The sequence below is a fragment of the Falco cherrug genome, chromosome 1, assembly GCF_023634085.1.
Source record: "Falco cherrug isolate bFalChe1 chromosome 1, bFalChe1.pri, whole genome shotgun sequence".
NCBI classification, from domain to species: Eukaryota; Metazoa; Chordata; class Aves; order Falconiformes; family Falconidae; genus Falco; species Falco cherrug.
Window position 1 is genome coordinate 6315764 of NC_073697.1, and position 18097 is coordinate 6333860.

At 38.3% G+C, this 18097-nt stretch overlaps 1 long non-coding RNA gene across 2 annotated transcripts in view; it reads left to right on the forward strand.

Moving 5' to 3' along the window:
* Nucleotides 1-17333, forward strand: part of LOC114015270 (uncharacterized) — a 28445-nt gene extending 11112 nt beyond the window's left edge. The window contains exons 3-6 of one of the 2 annotated variants that reach the window (XR_008731705.1): nt 4946-5021; nt 6921-7162; nt 9340-9493; nt 9904-17333. This is a non-coding gene — a long non-coding RNA (uncharacterized LOC114015270). The remainder of the gene's footprint in view (nt 1-4945; nt 5022-6920; nt 7163-9339; nt 9494-9903) is intronic. The other variant, XR_008731704.1, reaches the window with a different exon arrangement.
* The last annotated feature ends 764 nt before the right edge of the window (nt 17334-18097 follow it).

An 18097-nucleotide genomic window follows, 5' to 3' on the forward strand; every position in this document is an offset into this window, starting at 1 on the left:
CAACTAAGCAAAAGCAAAATAGAACACCACCAATATAAAATCCCCAAATATGCTTTTAAAGGTCACTGACACAACTATATTTATTTTAATATATTTTTAATTTCGTTGTGCAGTAAATAAGCACAAATTGCATCCTCAAAAAAACCAAGGGTTTCTTAGCTTGTTTTCTTGACTTCAGATTTAGCTAAAAATATTATGATCTATAATTATTGGAGAACAATGTCTTTTTTACACTCAGATTGTTATTCACTATCCCCTTACCTGTTAAGGGAAAACAATAAAGTGTGTTTGAATGAACCACAAGTAAATTAAATTTAACTCCATTCTATGGTTGAGGGTAGAGGTCTTCTGGAGAAGAGCTGCCTGTAGCGGCTTATATTTTATGAAAGTTTACACCCAAATTAGAAGTTAGGAAAAATGATTTCAGTGAAACTCTTTCCTTTTAAGAAATTATATTGCCTTTTGGTCAAAGTGAAAAATAAAGAGAAACCTATAAAATTGATTAATTTTGATCATGATTTGTGGAAAACAGATTTACTGTTTCACATTATGTTTCTCTGTGAGTTATCCCTCACTTTTCTTTCCACGCACACACTCTCCTGCCACTATTTACTTTTAATTTTGAAGGGGGAAATAATGGGATGAGAGGGTTTTGATTTTTTTTTTTTTCATTTGGAATGCCTAGACAGTAATGAAATAAAATATTCTATGCATGCTTAAAAAGCCAGACACTTGCTATTGAAGGGGAAATAATGCCTGGCTCCCCCTCCCCCAAAAAAAAGAAGAGAAAGAAAAAGAGAACAGGTGCAGTTAATGGGCCAGACTAAAGTATCATGGGAGATTTTCAAAGCCACAGATGAGTTTAGCTGCACCACTTCCGAGGAATATAAATGAGTGTTGTTTACTTTGGTTTTCTGAAGTTTAAAATTACCCTCTTCAGTGTAGGCATTGGGGGGAAGTCTGCTTGAAATAATTGCGGACATTTGAAATTAACATGTTACTGCCACCTCATATGACAGGGATAAATGCCACTCACACACTACTTTTCTACAGACAGACAGTATACTAGAGAATTTTACCAAACACTGTCATCAGGAAGGAGGAACAGTCTTGCCTTACATCTCTGCTTTTTATTTCATTGCTTTTATTTCAAAATTGTCTTTGAGTGGGGAGCAAGGTCTGGGCATTTGTCCCAGTCAGGCAACATCATCACTTTTTTTCTTCTGGTCTGACAGAACCTTTACTCCTACCTACACGCCCTGTTGCATTTGTTCATCTAAAATGGTGCTGGAAAACTACAAGTTTATAAAAATCAACACTGTGTCTTGATGCATTAAACGTTGCATTATTAACTAAAGTCTTTTACTCACACATACTCCTACTCCAAATATATACATGCATTGATGCACATGCACTGATTCTGTTAAAAAAACAATTTTCAGGAAGCTCTGGAGTTACACAAAAACTTAGACAATACTGTATAATTAAAAACTCATTGAGATCGTTAATGGATAACTCTTGTTCGTCTCTGGGCCTAATTCACATGTTGTGCTGATCAAAACATGCCAAATTAATTGAGTTTTATGGTATTTATGATCTTATTCTAGAACCTTATTCTTTGTAAGATTTACCATTTTATAAGGTTGCTGTGGAAAGACAGTGACAACTCTTCATTGAAGTGTTTGTGGCTTATTCTAATTTCCATAATGAGGGAGCTTTTTTCCCCCTCATGTATTCTGCCTTTAGCTGATGATCATCTTCCTTTATATTCAGGACTTATTATTGTTTTGGGAGAGTGCCTATGCAGTCAGAAATGCAAACTGCTTTTCTTGGACTGTTTTGGTCTTATTTTTATTTTCCATGAAATACCTCTAATATATTCTTCCTGTGCAGTTACCCACTGCATGCAAATTCAAAGCAATAACCACGTTATTTCTTTTGTTCCAATGACTCACTGTAGTTAGGAACAGACTCTGTTGTGTTAGTTGTTAGTTCTAAGATAATATCATACACTGCATTCCAACATAATAATGGATTTCAATCTGAAATTATAGAAAACCAGAATGGTTGAAAGTAACCCATAAGTGACCAAATGAGATACACATAGAATCATCCTAAGGTCTGGATTCATCTGTCTGTCTTTCCTACAAATCAGGGGCTGCTGCTGGTGGTGTTATTCTTTTTTGTTTTTCTTTTCTTTTCTTTTCTTTTTTTTTTTTAAGACAGTTCTTAATGCTTGAACAAATCCCTTTTTCTTCCCCTCGGTAATGTGGTTAACTGTCTGGAATGTGAGCCACTGGAAATTCTTCCCCACAGAAGAATCTCCATTAAGCTTTCAAACAGAGTTACTTCATCCCCACAGCTGCATGGATAGAAGACTTTCTACTGCCTAAATACTTACTGTATATGTCATCCTTAATTTTTTTTTTTTTTCCCAGCCAGAGCTTTAGGAGCAGGTGCTAGCCTTTTGCTTCCTTTCTGCTTCCTCTGTGGGGAATGGGTTGGAAAGAGCCAACTAATTAGAAAATTCTACAGGGAAATTAATTCTGCAAACAGCTGAGGAATGGCATTTCAGTATAATGCTCACTTTGTCTGTCAGCAGAGCGCTGGTTGGCTTGACAAGTGGCGGTTCTCCCAGATGCTACACATGTTGTGATGAGGCTAGAACTGCATCGTACGTTGCCCCTTTACTAAAAGATGTGATGCTTTGGAAGAGTAAATACACCAAAACCAACCTCTAGGACATGCTACGTTGCTGTCACGAGGCAACAGTATGGTATTTTTACATATGCTTCAAGTATAGCAGTGAACCACGTCGGTTTTAGTGAGCTTAGTTCCAAATGCTGCCTTTGCTTTTCTGTAGGGCTGAGGCACAGGGGAGGAGGGTGAAAAGATACATACTAAACTGCTCGGAGTGAAAGGGCTGGATTGTCAAAGTTAGGCTTGCATGTTGTACACTATCCAAAAATATGTGCAGATCTGTAACGTGTCTGAGCAAAACACTTATTTAAACAGTTGGCTGGCTACGTGCACATGAGACTAGTCAGATCTGCACACACAGGCTTCCCTGTTCAGACGCTGGTGGCTGAGACCTGCAGAGACGGTTCGCTCTGAAGGAGCCTGTTGTGAGATGCTGATGGAAACAGTGCTGTGTTAGTGAAGATGACGACAGCCTACTCATTTCTCAGAGATCTCGCCACTACCAGTTTTGTCATCTTAGTACTTCCTACTTGCAGGCTAAACCCCCGTTTAGCCGCTTACCCTAAGTGATGTGCCAGGTTCTTAGCTCACGTCTCATGACAGACCTTGGTGACCCTCAAGCCAAGAACAGCATAAACCCCCCCAGTCCTCCTCCCAACCACATTCCTGTTTCTTCCAAAACCCCCACATTTCTCCTCAAGCTATTCATAACATGAGGTAACCCTCAGTAGCAGCCTTCTTATGCACGCCGTTCCCAGACTCACTCGGCTCCCCTTATTTCTGTCCTGCCAGGAGATGTCCCTGGGCTTCGCTTTGGTGTTAGCTGTGCAGCAGTGTCCCCCAGACGCCAGATGTCTGGGAATTTGCCCTGGACTTAACATAGAAAGAGGGACTTGCGAGTGCCCATGGAGTAATATAGAACTGCTTTTCTTATCTTTTTGGTCCCAACACGATGTTGAAGCTTGTGGTGTTATGAATACCTCTTTGTGTGGCAGTTGGTTCACGTTTTAGATGTCTTACTCTCCCTCAGTGGGTCTTGTATTCTTGAGCTCTTTTTCATACTCTTTATCTCTGTCATGAGTATCTGAATTCTTTTCCTTCCTGTATCTCCTAAGAACTAATTTTTCATGTCTAAGAATATAAAAAGTAGTACATTCGTGTAAGTCCCATGCAGATATGTCACTTCTCTGTAGCTCAAGATTTTCAAATGCATTTTCTTTTTTCTCATATTTACTCTACTGTAACAAGACTCTCAACTTTTTCTTCCTTCTTTTATTTTTCCCCTTTCCCTTGTCCCGTACTTCACAAATGTGGTAATATTCTGTCTCAGTAAAAAAAAGTCTCATCACTCCTTATTTTATCAGTCAGTTCTCTCCAGCATAATTACATCACCTGAGACGTTGCACAGTGTTGGATTCAAGGACTGATTTAATGCTGTACAATCTATAACCTAATACCAGTTCAGTGTTATCATGTAGATATTTGAGAATTACTTGTATATGAACATTTTTTAATTAAAAAAAATATTCAGATTTCTGCTATGCTTATGCGGAATTGTGATCATCTCCCAGCACTAAACACTGAACTAACTAAAGGGCTTTGACTTTGAAAGAGTAATTTTCACAGATGAAAATCATGCTTGCAGGTGAAAATAATACCATTCCATTCTTTGTCTTTAAGAAAAAGCAAGCCAGTTTCTATACTTTTCATTCCCCTGATAGCAATTATAGTTTTCTTAATGAGATGTAATTACTTAAGAAACCCCTGAAATTAAATCACAGCTAAATACAAACACCTTCCCCTTAGCTTAATTACTAATTTTAAAAAATCTCTTTACATGTTTTAATTAATTTCTATAGTCGCATACGTTCACAAATTGGAAGGACTAAAAGTAACCTCAAAAGGAGAGGTGCATGGACTCTTGAATGTAAGCAACTTGATTCTAAAGTCTATTTAAGCTGGAGACGTCCTAATGTCTGCATGTCGAAGATTTATTCTGCAGTCATATTTTCCGAATTAATTGACATTTTCATTTTGAAGTCCTAAATGCATCACTACCTGGCAGTTTTCCAAAGTGCATTATGATAGATCTGATGCATGTATTATGAAAACTTGTCAAGTGGTCCATGTTTAACATGAAGGCCTGTTTGCATTTAAAACAAGAACACAATTAAATTATTGAATATTATTATCACACATTCTTCCCAGAATTACTCTTTTAATGTGGAGTGCTTACTAATTACAGGAACACCGTCAGCTGAAATTTTTAAAGCAATTGTCAAATGAGAAATAAAATGGAAAAAGTGTGCTATTTATTGCAGGTAAATGTCTAGCTAGATTGCCTTTATATACTATGTAGATAAAAAGTTCTTGGTGATTTAGTTTTCTATTTATTGTCATCCAGATGTTCAAAACAGTGACCCAGCTGGCATGGTAATTTAATTTTTTCCAACTTATGATAACGGTTTAAATCATAAAAAAGAGCTATGTTACATCCATGGAAATTCACTAGGATGATTTGCAGTAAATGGATTTTTATATGGGATTTTTTTTTTTCCAAATTTCAACAAGAGTCAAGATTATATCTGCATGTGTTTAGGAGCCAAAATGCATAAGTAAAGGAGAAAGACACATCTATCTGTAGAAGCTGTTGACTAACTGCATGTTTGCACTATTCGCTTAATGGTATAGCTGATGAATCTTTGAGTGTTGCTGCGGAGTACAACAGTTGGTGGCATGGATAAGGATTTCATGTGATGCGCTGGCCATCAGAAAGACCAAGAATGGTCAGGCTAGAAGGAACAGACACCCTTGTTTTGGGCGCATGGGACAGTGTGGGGATGTAAGGATGACAGGGAGGTTAGGTGAATTGAGCAGTGAATTTGGAAAACCTTACAATTAATTTAGATGTTTCATTATGTTCTAAACACAATGCTTGTTTCCTTTGGGGTAAGGCAAAATGCTTTGTTTTGTCTTTGGGTGTTCAAAAGGACTGCATTTCCATTTTGGTTTCAAGAGATCTAGCTTTTTAAAAATTTCAATTCTATTTCAAAATGTTAATGCTGGTTTAAGAAATCAAAACTTTTATGTATTTACTTATTTCCACTTCAAAGCAAGGTAGCTCACTTACCCTGGTTTTGGGAACAAAGCTGCTCACTGAAGTCGCCCTGAGTTTGCAAAGGGTGTTAGCATTTCCCGGACTCCATTTTCCGATTGATTTTTTATTCATCAAGAAATTTCATCTCTAGCTATAACATTTTGTTTTGCAAGAGGGTTGTTGGGGTTTTTGGTATGTGTTTGCCACACATATTGCAAGAGTTAATAACTAAAACCAATTTGATTTATGACCTGTTTTGCTTGGACAAGTTTGTGAATACCAATGCTGTATATGTTTGTAATTACATTCTTTCTTTCCTCCAAGGATGTCACTGTCCAAAACAAATTGAGAATTTTGTTTAGAAAGTTTACTCGCACCTTGTATTATTATGTATACTTTTGAGACAAACTTGCATCTGGGGATGAGAACAGTTTCCAAAGTTCAGAATGGAATCTTTTAAACTTTCATGCTGTCCCTAAGTTTTAATATATGCCTGGCTTAATATTGCATTGCAATATTAACATAGATTATTTATTTTGCATAATAGACATATCTCTGCAAAATGTAAGCCTTTTCTGATACATTTTTGCGACAGCTGTGGGTAACATTCCTTGCTGACTATCTAAATTGTTCAGTAAGGTCAACATTCATAAAGGCTTTTATCTACTGCACTTTAAAAATTTTCCTCTAGCTGCTCTAAAAATGTGAGTGTTATTCTTTACTCTGAAATCCCATCATTTTTTTATTCGTAGGCATGGCCTGGAAAGGAAGGAAGGATAAGGAGACAGTGGGAGTGAATCAATATTTTGTCGTAGTGACACTCCTGTGTTATTCCAGCTAGTCAGTTTTACTGGTAACCTCCTGACTGCAGCGCTATCCGTCGCAGTTGCTCGAAAATGAAAGGCTACAGCTTCTTTGCTGATAGTTCACCTGCTGTAGCATAGATGAGATATTTATGTAGAATATATAACAGGTAGATATTTATGCCAGCTTTAGTTCCCTGCTGAAGGCTTGGACAATTTAAAGCTGTGCCACCTTTTGCAAAGACCAGGCATGTGGAGGGTGGACCTGTGTACAAGGCAGTGCTAACCTTCTTATGGTGTCTCTCCTCTTGCTCTTGCAGAAATCACGCCTGCCTCAGGCATAATGTCTTGGGAGCTCTGGGGAACTTTAGATCTCTGGTAATTTTATGCTTCTGCTGATCTGAGCTACTGAGGAGGCTTTTGCAAACATAACTTCAGATGACACGCACACAGTAAATCCCTTCGGAACCTGGCTGGGAACCGCATAAAAGGACGTGTGTCAGCGATGATACAAGGAAATCAGGTGGAAGTTGAAGAGCTAGGCTACTGTCTTCAGAGTCAGGTAAGCATAGCTTAGCAAACACCTCACTATCCTCACATCAGTTCATGGGAAGCATCTGGTGCTGCTAATATCAATGCACGTTCTGTTAGCCTGCAGAACTCTCTTTAGATACAAGATCTGGCACTCTTAGCCGCTAAAGGTGCATATCAAAATGTGAACACAAGCAGATACCACCTTAATATTGGAATGGTATCTAACTAATAATCAGGTTATTTAAATCTTAGAATCCTAGAATCATTTAGGTTAGGAAGAGCCTTTAAGATCGCCAAGTCCAACCATTAACCCAGGACCACCAAGGTGGCAGGGATGGGACCGGTGGGGCAGTGGGAGAGGGCTGGGCTGCTCTGTTGGGTAGCAAGTGTGGGGGCAGCCCTGCTGGTGGCCAGGCCTGGAGGGTCCTCTCTGGTCCCTGCTGAAGGGCTCTTGGGCAGCCGCCCCACATCACGGTTGGCCTCACCTTTTGGTCTGTAGGGAAGCGGCATGAGCAGGCAGCCGTGGGGGTGTGGGTCCTCACTTCTACTGCAGTGGTGCTTGCCTCTTGGCCTCTGCAGCTTGGTGAAGCAGAAAGTTCTGCCAAAATGGAGCTGTGATGCCAATTTACAGACTTTAACTGAGCATCTAAAGAAAACGCTAGATCCAGATCCTGCTATGAGGTGTCCTGCAGAAAAGTGTCTTCAGTCAGTTTGAAGGAAGCCAGAACTATCTGTTGTTACTCTTAATGCTGCTGGAGAAATCACAGGAAAATGTCATCCAAGTTTGTGCATCTGTAACATTCAAGAATTATATTAAAAGGAACTGGAGAATTGTTGAGGATGAACCGGACAAAGAATGTGAACTGGACAGGTTTGCCATTGAAGCCAACACGGTGCCCTTGATGCTTAGCAGCCCAGAACAAATTCAGAAGCAGTTAAGTGAGGTTAATAGTATTATTGGACTTTGTATTCTTTCCTTAGAAATGGCCAGACTTACGGGCAGAAATGGTGAATCCCTTTCAAAGTGGAGATTTCCACATCATTAATGGGGTCCTTTGCACTGCTCACTCTTTATTTAAAAGGTACCGCCACAAATTTAAATCAGATGAGTTATGGACAGAGATCAAACTTCTCCTTGATGCTTTTCCTTTGCCCTTGACAAATCTCTTTAAGGTAACTATTGAACTTTGTGGCACACGTGCAAATGATGCTAGTGATTTGAAGGTTTGTGGGTTTTTTCTCATTCTAACTGTGAAGCTGTTCTACAGTTTAAATTTTCAGGATCTTCAGTTTTTTGAAGATAACATGGAAACATGGATGACAAGTTTCATAGTCTTGTAAGTTTAGATAATAAATTTTCACAGACTGGAAAAAAAAAAAAAGTACTTTATCTAAACAGAACATGGAAAACCAAGAGGGGTTTAGAGAAGGTTTTTTACCTTGCTTTCAGATTTTCTTTAATTGATCATCTAATCATTCCATTGTATTTATCAACAATATCCAGAAAGGTAAGGACTTAATTGTGCTAAGGATTAGTTCAAGGATGCTATTAAAATATTTGCACATCATGGCCAGAAAACCATTCTATTAAACTCATCTGAGGACCTGCTGTTGACAGAAGAGCAGTGTGTCAGGGTGGCTTAAGGGTACGAGGTCAGGTCCCTCAGGGCTGAAAGAAATGTCATGGAGTGTGGGTAAACCCCAGAGATTTCCAGAAAGGACCATGATTCTTCTGCCATCAGTCAGTAAAATTTTTACTGTTGACTCTCACAGAAGTAAAATTAGATCAGTACTGACTGCTTCTGAAATCCCGCCCTTAATACCATGCTTCTTAAATGTCAGCCTGCTTGCCTTCTTTCCAAATGTTGGACAGACAAAATGCTGAAATTTCTGCTCCTCAGCCCCACTGTGATAAATAAATAAATAAAAGGTTACTTGGTGGGTTTTTGTGGTGGTTATTTTTTTTTTTTTTTTTGGGTAGGCTATTAAAAAAAAAAAGAGTGGAAATCAGATGAACATAAAATGATTTTTGACACATTTGGCAAAAGGTAGTCTTTTCAGAAGTTTGCTCACAAAAACTGCTGTGTAAGCATCCACTTGGTCCATTTGATTAAGAGGATTTCTTGCCAGGAAGGGTGGAAAAAAAATCACCAGTTGGCAATCTTCATCATTTCCATTCATTTTCATTGCCTATGAATCCCAAAGTGTTTGGTGGAAACGACAATGTTCCTTGTATTTTACAACTAAAGCAAAGGAGATTACAAGTGAAGATATGAAAACACGAATGCTTGAAAAGTGACGTTCCTGGAAAAGAGACACCCAGATGAGCTGACAGAGAAACCTGATGCTCAGAAGTACGGTAGGAACCTTCAGATGCTCAGCAGTTATGAAAATCAAACCACTTACTTAGGAGCCCAAGTAATGCACTAAACGACTGCCCCAAACTTTCATAATATGCTGAGAAAAGGGCAGGAATAAGAAGAATGTAAAATATTCATAATTATCTATCCTAACTATTAGACCATATATTATACTCCTTGTCTTTAATTTTGGGAAAAGAATTGTATGGCCTAAATTCTTATCTTTATCTATCTATCTATCTATATAAAAACCCAGAAACATAATCTGAGAAACAATTTTTATGCTGGGTTGTTTTTAAACTGGGTTGTTGCTGAGGAATTAGAAAAATGTGCAAGTCTCACATTTTGATTTACACAGTCAATGTTTCAATGACTGACCAGCTACTTATCATTCTGTTCCATTCATAAGATCATGCCATAGACAGCCATGTAGGATTTGTCCAGCAGTTCATGTGCCTTGCCTTTGCTAAAAACTTTGGTTTGGAATGGAATGGAGCCAAACACAGGAAGGAAATTATTATGGAAACTGTAAGAATTTGAGACTTCAGCTATCATCACCTACAACAAAACACCTCCTCTTATTGGAACGCACGTAATTACTGATCAGAGAAAAATTGCTAGGAGATATTTCAGGAAGGTATTTGGCTTCTGAAAGCTAATTCTGCCATCAGAGTACTTGCCAGACATAAGCAGGGTATCGTGTTGTGGTATTTTTTCTTACATGAAGAGAAATTACAGATGTAAAAAGGATAAAATTTTGGAGCTTAGGCTGTTATTGTCTGTTTCAAGGGACACTGCTGAATGTCTTTACACTGTCAAAAGCTCCTTTATTAAAAGAAAGATAAAGTCTAAAGAACATTAGTAAACAATTTTTTTCATTTAAGTGGATAAGATCATGATAGATACACCTGATTACATTATCAGAGCCTAGGAATTTTAAAATAAACTCAGGTTCCAAGAGAAATTCAAGCTATTCACAAGTTTAAATAATTTTCAAATACATCATGTGAAAGACAAATACAGCCACACTTGTGATGCTCATGCAAAGAATTTTCCAAGTTATTTGGAGACTTCTAAGTGTGACACTGATCACATGTGTTTGACCTTCACATGATAACAGTGTTGCTTTCAGCTGGAAATGATGAAGTCACGCATAAAACATTTGTATTTCTAAAACATACTCATAAACTAGGCTTTAATGAAGGCATTTTCACATTTTATTGTAATTTTTATTCTAAGTCAAAATGACACATTGTGCACAATAATATAAAAATAATAACAGTATTCTTTTGCTAGTGTGACAGAACAAACTCACATGACAGAATATTTATTGCACAAAAAGAAGAAAATGTGTTGTGCATGGATAATAGCATAAAAGGTTAGCATAGGGAAAATGAAGAAATGTTAAGTATCTTGGCTATTCTTAACTGTGATTTCAGCAGAAGGCACCTTTTTTCTGAGCAGAGCTGGTTGTTATTTGTACCTGCATCTTTCTATCTTAAAATTACCTTAAAGAATGTTAAGTGGAAGCTAATTCTAATTAACTACTGTTTAATTAGTTAACATTTGAAGGGATCAGCTTTACATGGAAGTAGTACAGGGCTAAGTCTGCGAAGAATACAATGCTGGCTAGTGCATCACCTAACTTCAAGGCGTCCTGCCAGCTAGCAGGAATTTTTGCTCCAAGATCAGGCACATCTCTTCCTTAACGAATGGAGGGGAAGAGCTAAGTCAGCTCAGAGTAATGTCACTGGAGACCAACAAGCTGAACTCTTCCAGAGAAAAACAGCGAGATGTCAGCTGTATCCCTTAGAGTGAGGCATTTAACTCTACTTAGGTTTCTCGCCTGCGAATCTGGTCTTTGAATTAAACATCTCCAGACTCACCAAAGGAAATCCCATCCCAATATTTAAAGCATTCACCTGAGTGAGAACCTGTTTTCAAAAATCGTTTCTGCTGTAGCTTGAAAACATATTTCCAGGTTCTTTTTGCTGAATTTTTTGACTTAGTATGTATTGCACACTTTGAGGGATGGGGAGGAGACTTCAGGTGATCAATCTGCTTGATAGTCCTTGGCAGAGTAGAGAATGGTATTCAGGCTCCTGGTGCAATGAACATTTACTTTATGCAGAGAAAGAAGTGCTTCAGCAGGAAAGGCTGGTATCTGATAGCCGTAAACAGCCACGGTTCCTGAGGGACAGCTGTGTCAATTAAGTAAATTAGGGCGATCAGTATTCAAACACTATGGAGAGAGAATAATCAAGCCAGAGACCTACGAATGCCATCTTTCTTCATGTACACCACAAAGACCATCTCCGTGTATAGAACAAAATAAGAGCTTCTGCCTTTTCAGAACATTTTTTTGTTGAGTTCTGAAATATCACAGAAGATGCCATTGTCTGGTGAGAAAAGCTGTATTAAGATGGATAAAAGGAGAAAGGTAAACCCCTCTCCTTTACTCTGCATACTTCTTACAGGAAAAAGGCACACATGCAAAATGGCAGAAAGATCAGATTTTTGAGGTCTATCTCTGCAGTGAGTTGGGCTGTAACCACCTGGCAGAGTGAGGAATTGGTGCTCAACCGCACACATATCACATGGAGAGGTAGCAATCTCCTGCTATTTCGTGACAAATAGTTTAATGTTTGTGTGAATGTGTGGGTGGAAGGGCACCCTGTTTACGACACGTTACAGATGGATGTCTGTGGAATGTTGCCCTGGAAGAATTCATATTATTTCCAGCAGGAAACCCAAATGCTAAGCAGATGTATTTTCTTCCAGACCTAAGCTGTCGGACTCTTCAGTCTTAGGTTCAGACTGTCAGAAAATCTTCACTTCATCCAGTTTAACATTTATAAGACAATGGTCAAAAAACCAATGGCTTTTCAGCCCTATTGACAAAGACTGGAAGCCACTGGGAAGGTCATGCAGATCACTGTTTCTGTGAGGGCACATGGACTACTCATTAAATCTGCTTGGTCATCTCACTTATGTATTGAACTTAAAAAAATCAAAACAAGACACACACACACACACAAACAAACTACAAAAAACCCAAAACAAAACCAATCCCTAAAAGCAAGTAGCACTCCTGCTCAGAGGATGTTTAAGGGAGTTATTCCAACTTGATCTTTCTCCCATGTATGCTCTATGGGAGGAAATGTTTATGGAGGAAACAAACTGGAAAAGATCACAAAGATCCTGCCACGTAGATTTCCTGGTGTTATTCTATAGAGGAAGAGTCAAAAGTTCTTTCCTCAAATTCCTTTCCCCATGTAAACAGGGGGAAGAATACTGTCTTTTGTCAACAATTTGTTTTGCTAATTTACCATTACCTTCAAAACATGTTCTATAAAAATGCCATTTATTAATCACAACTGTATTGTGTTCTAAAACAAACCCGATCCTTTGGGACCATATTTGTGTAATATATGTTGAAATGTATGGTTTGCTAAATGGCCTTATCTGTAATTCAGAGAGCCTCTGTGTGCTTTGGAAGACCATTTGGCAAACTCTGTGCAAGGAAGTGATTTAGTTATCTGGCTGCATTAAGGATGAAAACAATTTAAGATTAATTAGGACTTCTAGAAATGTGATAGGAAAAAAACCCAACCTAAGTTCTTGGCGGTGGAAGAAGTAATTAGCCAGTACTGCAAGAACCTTGGTGAAGGTACAATCTGATATCCTTTAGTGGATGTAGAGAAAGTATTGTCCCCAGCTTTCCATTTTTACCTCTCATCTATCTGGTGCTTACTTTCTCAACAGTTTGGATGTGGTATGTACCCTAGCAAGTGCTTCTAGCCTGTTTCAGTGACAAAATAGAGTAATTTAAATCACTGTTTTGGATTGTCCAGGAGGCAGAGGGCAAATCACTTTCAAATGATGTAAAACTTCATTTCAGTTTGAGTCCTTGTCTCCTCCTTTTGTTGGTCCATAGCCATAAAAATGTTGTAGAGGGGATGTTGTGATGCAAGCACCCAAGTGAAGGCAAAGCTCCAGCTGTGACTGACTCCAGTTCCAGAAGGTTCAGTTTCATAGCATGGACTTGGAGACTGGTTATTGAGAATACATTGCTAAGTTTCTGCTAAGTGAAGATACAGTTCACAAGTTATTTATTTCAAGTCATTTACAGTATAGTGATAAATCTGTGCAATTTTATTTCCAGCTCAACAGGACATTGGACGATGCTAAACTGTTTAATGTACGTAACGTGATACTCTATGATAAAAATGATCCATTAGTGAGCTGAGTGACAAAAAGGCATGTCTAAAAAAATCCTCAAGGATAGGCCAGGATCGTTTGCATTTATTTTAATGATATCCAAATGCTGTTCTAACTAAAGATGTTAATAATCACGAAAAGCAATAAAACTCTAGAAAGAGTTAAACTTACTGGCAAGCTTTATTCTGCTGTGGTGTTCTGTTTGACATACTTCCATAACCTCTTCCCTTCAATAAATGTCAACTACTTTGCTTTTTTTTATCATTATTTTATTTATTTATTTATTTCTTAAATGTTCTTGCTGTGAAGAGAGACAGAGCATGAAATCTGTCAGGGATATATCACATCTTGCATTCATATGCTCACGGTTTTTGTTAGGGTGACTGAAAGGCCAGAGAAGATGCTACAGGAAGACTTTCAAGCAACAATAAATATGGAAGTTGTTTCCAACTCAATGCTTTAAAAGCTTTAATGAAAAGGCCTTGATATGATCAACTTTGGTAGAGGAATAAAAGTAGTATTTCCACAATAAATATTTTATTTTTTATGGTACTTTCTCTGAAAACCACCAACGGGAAGTGGCAGGATTTGATGACAACATAGATTTAAAAAATGGTATGAACTTATCTAATGGCAGAAGATGATGACAGTTTTTGAAGATTGCCGACCAGTCAAGAGCTACTGGAGCCAGATTACAAACCTTCGTTGCTTTTACTCTGAAGCTTGATTACTTAATGAAAAGGTCTGTGTGATACAGTAGTATCTGACACACGGGAACAGCCTCAAAAGCCTTTGAAGTGCTTTCCCCTCAAATGTGCTTTAGAAGGTAGAGTAACATGTTAAAACAAGATCTTTGTGGTAGCTCCACGACATCTGCAGGAACCTGTCTGCCCAGGACCATCTGGCTTTCAGTGCTCCCCCTCTGTGGCTGGTTTGAGAATGTGGGACTGGTCTCCTGTTTGTGTGATACTAGACACTTCTGCAGGCTGCATGACTTGTAAACGCAATAAAACGATCGACTCATGATGGCCTAATCCATCTCCTACCAAGAAAACGGAAAGACTCTTAAATCTTCTCAGGGGCTGAAACTGGATGAATTTATGAACAAGTCACAGAAAGTACCAAGTATGGTCAATGTCTGCACCCTGCCTCGCTGGGCTTGGTACAGGATGAGCAGAAAAAGGCAAATAAAGAGCTCTCATTTCTGTGGGTACCAACCTGTTATTGATGCGGATTCAGATTTGGTCCTGGAAAACTTTTTATTTGGGAGCGTAAGAAAGATGGAGGTGGCCCTAATCAATCCCTGACTTGACAGGTTTTTGAAGAAACTAAGAAAATAATAATGTGACATTTTGCACAAGCATGAACTGGGGTCCATACAGGTAATGAATAATGAATGAAGCTTGTTGTAATGAATGAAACCAGGTTAAAGACAAAGCTGTCCCTGAGTGTCTTCCTCCTAAGGTCAAGACTGGTGGGAATAAGGGAAGCTAATGAACTTAATCCTCAAGCCAGCTGTTATACTGTTAAACAGTATTTCCAAAGGCTGTTTCAGAAAATATAAACACATTAAAGAATAGCCAGAAATCTAATCTGCTCAGCAATCAGATTTCTCAGTTGTGTGTTGAAGGCATAGCAACCTAAATTACCCTTGAAACGACTCTATTTCAAGTCACACATGTTTCTGAGCTATATTTTTAGAAGACTTCATACTAGCAGTACAACAACTTATTCCAGACAAGGACTTAGCTTGGGTTTATGTTAACATATAATTTGTAAAAGTTTGTAATAAACATCCCTCACCGAGACTGGCAGAAATTATAGGAAGGAAAACACCACTTCTAACTTTGGGCTACTTGCTTTGATTCAGCCCTCATTGTGTTACGTTTGTTATGTGAGCTTCAAAACTGCAGAAAAGTGATGAATCGTTGTGTAACTAAGACCAGAATTTCCAAAGCAGCCTCATCTTTTTAGAAACTCTCTTTTGATTAAGGATTTTGCCTTCCAGTATAAATATTCACCACAAGCCTGATGCTTAGATCAGAAAGTATACTAACAGGCTTTCATCCCGATAGGAAGAAACGTGCAATGCATCATTCAAGACCTTAGGCCCAAGCTGGCATCCTGTTATACACCCACTGATGAATTTTAGGGTGTACAGAAAGTGCCAACTGAAGTCTTACAAATAAACGCTTAGTGAATATATAAATACAGTAAACAGGAAAGAAAAATACCAGCATGCATCCTGGTGGTCAGTCAGAAATGACTACTCTTCTCCAGCCAGTTTTTATATCCTTTAGGATAATAGGGCCATCGTTATTTTCCCAACACTTTTCAGCTTGTGGTAAGAGATAGTTTTCCCTCTGTTAGTCACACAAACTAAAAGCAGATCCGTAATCTCAGTTTAGCTGCATGTGGAAGCTGGTCTTGTTTGTAAATGATGAAAGGAAACCAGGCAGGAACCTAATTTACCAAGTTTTTCTGCAGAAGCATTCAGTTTCTCCAGGGTTTCACTTTCTTCCACACTGACCAGCTTCTCTGCACTGGATAAAGTTTTTGAATCCCTCAAAATACCAGTTTATCATTGGTACAATTCAGGAGCTTAAAAATTAAAGCATGCATCAATGCCTTTGAAAGTATGTTTTAGGAACTACTGTGATATTGCACCTTGTGTGTGTGTTCGTTTTATTATCTAAAACATGGTAGATGGTTTGGTCAAAATTGCTGGTGACACCGAGCAAGCTCATAGCGGGAGAATCCACTGCTCTGAAGAGCCAACAATTTAAATAATCTAAAGCTATGTTTCTTGTTCTTCCAAAATAAAGCTTAATCTATTACTTAACTGCCCAGGAAGCTACTGTTCAAACGGTAATAGACAACCTTGAATTAAGTGGAAAAGAGATGTTGGTATAAATTAAATAAATATTTACTTATAATAAAGGGTGGCATTTTAATAATTAGTGAGAAGTCTTGTGTTTATAGATTTTTTTTATAACATAGTATGTAAGTAATGAAAACAAAACATTGATTATTCAATACACAAAAGCCACTTTTAGAGGTGCAACAGATGGAGAGTGCCAGAGCCAGAAGAGAGTATTTTTAAAAAGCAGTGTGATCGTGTAATTAAATTGAGTGGATTAAGTATGAGAATTCACAAACATTCAGGTGAGTTAGGTTCTGTTCTCACTGACATTGGAGAAATAATGAAATTTCTGTTTCCCTGCGTGTACACACTGTTTGGAAAACCATTTATTAATGTTGAAATTAATAGCAGCACGACCATGCGTTCAGCAAGCCCAAAACTGTAACATGACTTGAATGATCAGTCACAAATAACAAAGTGATTATGGGGGCAAACAGAACAGCAGAAGCTCTACTAAAATGCTGAAAATTTACAAGTGTTACCTCGTTAACGTTTGTCTCATAGGCAGGACCAAAGCAGTAACATGGAAGTATGGCAGGAAGGTGAGTGGGAAGAAAAGGGAATGACTGACTTTTTCATAATTATAGTGCTCCACAAAGCTGGATATGGTTCCACCTCCTCCAAGTCATTGTCTCAGAAGACTATATTCTCTCCTTAAATAAATAAATTCATTTTAAAAACCTCTAAGAATCTCACCAAGGACTGTGTGCCTGTCTACATATATGTGTGTTTGTATATGCCAAGCAAACTGATGGTTCTTTGAGATGTTTCAGCATCCTTGATGCTGGATACTGCTTTGTTTTAAATCATCTCTACCATATTTTTTTCAATCAGATCAAGACGTTTATTTTTAAAGATGCTTTCTACTAAATGGATAGCCAGAGAAAGGCTACATCACACGCAGAGCCAGCCAGCTCCTGCCTAAAATGCACAGAGCACACGTTGCACTAGTCCTTGCTCTTTGATGTAATTCCTGTGGCTTACTAGATACAGAAAAGTAGCTACCCGTAATCAGACCTTAGGTGGAAAAGCTGAAACAGATAATTTGATAAACTCAGGGAAAATGAAGCGGCCAAGAATCATTATAGCGTCTTTCCCAATGATAACAGTAGTTAGGCTTTCCATTTGCCCAGAGGTACCATACATACCTGTTGAAGCCGCTCATATCTTCTGCAGGCACATGGCTGCCTTGCTGATTCCTGAAGTCCCACAGCCTCTCTGTTTACTGTTTTATAGCGAGTTCTTTTTCTGTATTAAGTTCACATGTAAATGGGGCAGCTTTCACGTAGTTTTGCAAGTATGTGACCAGCCACGCTGTCTCAAAGAAACAGCCAGTTTTCTTGTTGGTTTAAATTGCTGTAGGTCTTTATTGGCTTGAATATCTTCCTCTTTACAAGCACCCTTCTGTCAAAGAAACTGAGGACAGCTTGCTTACTCCCCAGACATCCTGCAAAGTCCT